At 44.6% G+C, this 5,093-nt stretch overlaps 1 pseudogene; it reads right to left on the bottom strand.

Moving 5' to 3' along the window:
- Positions 1-360: 360 nt before the first annotated feature.
- On the bottom strand, positions 361-1,951 carry LOC118832062 (annotated as a pseudogene).
- Positions 1,952-5,093: the final 3,142 nt, after the last annotated feature.

The following is a 5,093-nucleotide window of genomic DNA, read 5'->3' as shown; positions in this document are numbered from 1 at the left end:
TCCATCAGAAATGTCATTTATCACAGAGGTCAGAAGACTGATCACCAGAGACAGTCACTGTGGGGGGAGGGGAGAGACCAGGGTTCCAACACTGATTAGAGGGGAGGTATTCAAAGCTGGGGGAAATCGGGGAGCGGGTGCCCAAGTGCCCCAGCCCTATCTAATGCCGCCGGATAGAGGGGTCCCCCTGCCTGCCAAGCCTCCCTCCTGTTTCCAGCTTTAGGTGGAGGCTGCGGACAGGGTGAAGTGTGACTGGGTCAGGTTCGGGCTGAGGCTGGCGCGGAGGGGGAGGAAAGGTCTCACTTTCATATGCGCTCACAATACTGATCTGGAGGGTGAGAGGCGTCCCCACCACCCCGGTTATATGAGAAAGGGGTTAGTGTTAGGGGGTGGGGGTCCTGGAGCCCCGTGAGAGGCAGACCAGGCCCCCAACCCAGGGGCCCCAGGGCCAGGGGGCACAGGGCTGAGACAGCTGGTTCAGAGTGAGCGTGGCTGGAGGTGGAGGCTGGAAAAGGTTGGTGAGAGACGGTTCAGTGGTTGTGCCAGGGGCTCCAGCTGGCGGGAAAGGGTTGGAGGTCTTGGGTCCTGTCGGGGCGGCGAGGGCAGGATTGGGTTCCAGTAAGGACTCTGGTGATTTCCGGGTCGGGGGAGTGGGGCCGGCGGCCCTGTTGGTGGAGGGCTCTCCACATTCCCTGCCCCAAATCTGCTGAAGTCAAATGCCCCGGGGCTCCGGGCAGAGACCTCTCCAGCCAGAAACTCCAGTCCCCCAGTGCTGCTGCCCGAGGTGGGCACGGGCAAGTGCCTTTCAAAGACGGGCAAAGTAAGGGAATTCGTTCAGCTCTGCTTTGAAGTTCCTAGTCACTGGGGTGCCGTTGGTGCTGGGCTTGGCCGGGGAGCCTCCCCAGGGGTCTGAAAAGGCTGGCGCTGGTGGCCACGGGTCAGTGGCGGTGGATGGGCGGCTGACTGTGGCTTCACCTGGGCCATCAGCTCCCACGCAGGGGGATCAGCACCCCCACCACCCACCCCCCACGATCAGCTGCAGGGCCAGGGAGAGGGGCAGGTCTCCAAGGGTGCCCAGAGGAAGTATTGGGAGCCGGGCATCCGCTGGGGCAGCTGAGGGTGAGACAAGGGGTCCTGGGCCGCCTCAGGGATCAGAGGAGGATGGGGTTGGGGGGAGCCGCTGCCCCCAGCACAGGGGAAGCAGCGGAGAGCATTTTTTGTTAAGCAGATTTGGAGAGGGAGATGTTAGTGGAAGACCAGGTCAATGTGTCAATAGTTTGATGTTCAAGTCATAAAAACTAATTCAACCTTGGATTATATTAAGATATACCTATATAAAGAAATACACATTATGAGAATCAGATGGTGATAGTACCACCGAATTCTGTACTATTCAGAATTCATACTGAATTCAATTCTGGGCATCAGAGTTTAATAAGGATGTCATGATAGACTTCTAGGAGCCAAGATGGTGGAGTAAGAAGTGAGTCACTCTCACTCTTCTTTATTGCCTTCTAAAAACCCAGAACATATTACCCCAAGAAAAATCCTAGAACAGCAGAGCTAGCAGAATAAATAGAGAGGAACATTCTATTAGCCTGGGAGTCTAGGCGGATAAGTGGGAAAGGTCCTTCTCCTTCTGCTGGAAGGGGAGTATAGTCCAGGGCGGGAAGCATCCTGGCAAGCCAGCAGCAAACCCCACCTCAACAAACCAGGGGGAGACACTGAGACCCAGGGCAGTGGAACAGGCAAGCACCAACATCAGGACTCCCCTTCCCCCCAACCTTGGCACAGCCAGGGGAACTGGCAGGCTCCGGATCAGAGAACCACCACTGTATGCTGGTGGGCAGGCATTCCCTAGTAGCTGACTTCCCTATGCTTCAGTGCTGCTCCTGGTAGGCAGGCATCCTCTAATAACCAAACCTCCTCGTGCTTCAGCATAGCCCCACATGAGCAAGTGTCCTCCAGCAGCCAAACATCCCCTGCCACCCTTCAAACTTCAGTGTAGCCCTGGGGAAATGCAGAAAAACCCCACATGGCCTCAGCATGTGCCAGATACCACTACTCGTATCCCAGCTCAGCACCAGGTAAGCTACCAGACCCTTACACCCTCCAACTGCAAGCATCTGAGGCCCTGGCACACAAAACCAGTGACTGAAAAGAAAATTGAGACAGTGCTCCCTGTGAAGGAGAGCAAGATAACTCAACTTTAAAAGTCAGGAATTAGGCAAATATCATGAGCAAAAAGCAGAAACAAACACTGACCATAGAGTCTTTCTATGAGAATAGGGAAGATTAAAACTGAAATTCAGAAGAGGACAATATTGTCAATATATTTACATCTAAAACCTCAAAGGGGAATATGAACTAGTCTCAAGCTCAAAAAGCCTTCTTGGAAGAGCTCAAAAAGGGTTTTAAAAGTCAAATAAGAGAGGTAAAAGAAAAATTGGGAAAAGAAATAATAGATATGCAAGAGATCTAGTCAATAGGCTGGAAAAGGAAGGACAAAAATTGATGACATAAAGCAAAAACATGAAAAGTACAAGTGTCCAAATGGGGGAAAAAAAGTCCACTGAAGAAGACAACTCCTTAAAAAGCAGAATTGGCCAAATGAAAAAGGAGGTAGAAAAAGTAACTGAAGATGACCATTTATTTATTTTTAGTTTTAACATTCACTTCCACATGATTTTGAGTTCCAAATTTTCTCCCCCTCTCTCCCCTCCCCACACACCAGGAAGCCATGCATTCTGATTACCCCTTCCCCCAATCTACCCTCCCTTCTATCTCTCCCACCCCCTTCTCTTATCCTCTTCCCTTTTAAATTGCTGCAAGGTAAGATAGATGTTGATCCCGTTGCCTATCTAATTTCCTAGTTGCATGTAAAAACAGCTTTAACATTCTTTTTCAAAACTTTGAGTTCCAAATTCTCTCCTTTCCTTCTCCCTCACCCATCCTCATTGGGAAGGCAAGCAATTAGATATAGGTTATACATGTGTAATCATGCAAGATACTTCCATAATATTCATGTTGTGAAAGACTATTTTTCCCTCCATCCTATCTCACCCTCCCGTTTATTCTATTTTCTCCTTTGACCCTCTCCTCAAAAGTGTTTGCTTCTTATTACCCACTCGCCAATCTGCCCTCCCTTCTACCCCCTCATCTCTTCTCACCTTCCCCTACTTTCCTGTAGAGTAAGATAGATTTCCGTACCTGAGTGTGTATGTTATTCCCTCCCCAAGCCAAATTGGATGAGAGCAAGGATCACTCATTTCTTCTTACCTTCCCCCTCTTCCCCTCAACTACAAAAGCTTTTTCGTCCCTCCTTTATGGGAGATAATTTACCCCATTCTAACTCTCTCTTTCTCTTTTTCCCAGTACATTCCTCTCTCATCCCTTAGTTTAATTTTTTATATATCCTGAGAAAAGCAATTTGTTAAAAATTAGAATTGGGCAAGTGGAAGCAAATGATAAATGTAAAATGCCTCATTGGAAAAACAACTGACCTGGGAAAGAGAGCTAGGAGAGATCATTTGAGAATTATTGTTCTACCTGAAGGCTATGATCAAAAAAGAGCCTGTATTGTACTTTCAAGAAATTATTAAGCAACACTGCCCTGAGGTCCTAGAACCAGAAGGTAAAATAGACATTGAAAGAATCCACCAATCTCATCCTGAAAGAGATCCCAAAATGAAAACTGCAAAGAATATTGTAGCCAAATTCCAGATCTATCAGGTAAAGGAGAAAATACTGCAAGTAGCAAGAAAAAAAAACAATTTAAAAAGCATGGAACCAAAAGTTAGGATTACCAAGGACCTTGCAGCTTCTACATCAAAAGCTTAGAGGGCTTGGAATATGATACTCCATAAGGCAAAGGAGCTTGGATTATAACTAAGGATAAACTGCCCACTGAAATTGAGCATAGTCTTTAAGGGGACGAGATGAACATTCAATGAAATAGGAAACTTCCAAATTTTCCTGATGAAAAATCTGGAGCTGAACAGAAAATTTAATCTTCAGTTAAAAGACTCAAGAGAAGTATAAAAAGTTAAACAGGAAATGAAGAAAAAATGTTATTCAATAAGGTTAAACTGTTTACATCCTTACATGGGAAGATGATACTTTGAATTCTTCAGAACTGTATCTTTATTATGATGTTTAGAAGGGGCATACATAGACAGAGAAGGCGGATATAAGTTGGCTTTGATGGGATGATAAAAATAAATGAATTGAGGGGTGAAAAAAAGATTGTACTGGGAGAAGAGAAAATGAGGAGGCAGAAAAGGGTAAATTACATCACATGTATTTCTTAGACAGTACCAAGGAGTTTTGATGATTGCTGCTTTATAATACAATTTAAGAGCTGGTATGGCTAGGGTACCTTCCCTAGCATTTCTTTTCCTTAATTGCCTTGATATTCTGGACACTTTGTTCTTCCATATCGATTTTGTTATTATTATTTCTAGCTCTATAAAATAATTTTTGGTAGTTTGATTGGTATGTCACTGAATAAGTAAGTTAATTTAGGTGGAATTTTCATTTTTATTATATCAGTTCAGCCACAATTTAGCTATAAAGACTTGTACCATAAGCAAATTAGGAAAGCAAGGATTAGTTTGACTGTCACATTTATGGAGAATGGAAGAATTTATGACCAAACAAGAGACAGAGAGCATTATGAAATGCAAAATGGATGATTTTGATTACATTAAATTGAAAAGTTTTTGCACAAAGCCAATGCAATCAAGATTAGAAGGGAAGCAGAAAGCTGAGAAACTATTCTTACAGACAGTGTCTCTGATAAAAGCCACATTTTTAAAATATATAGAGAACTGAGTCTAATTTCTAAGAATACAAGTCATTCCCCAATGATAAGTGGTCTAAGGATGTGAACAGACAGTTTTCAGATGAAGAAATTAAAGCTATCTATCATCACATGAAAAATGCTCTAAATCACTATTGATTAGGGAAAAGCAAATCAAAACATCACTGAGGTACCACATGACACCTATCAGATTGGCTAACATGACAAAACAGGAAAATGATAAGTGTTGCAGAAGATTTGGGAAAATTGGGACACTAATATATTGTTGCTG

This window comes from Trichosurus vulpecula, chromosome 9 (genome assembly GCF_011100635.1).
Source record: "Trichosurus vulpecula isolate mTriVul1 chromosome 9, mTriVul1.pri, whole genome shotgun sequence".
Lineage (NCBI taxonomy): Eukaryota > Metazoa > Chordata > Mammalia > Diprotodontia > Phalangeridae > Trichosurus > Trichosurus vulpecula.
Note: the sequence above shows the minus strand (reverse complement) of the source record. Positions and strands in the feature narration are given on the sequence as shown.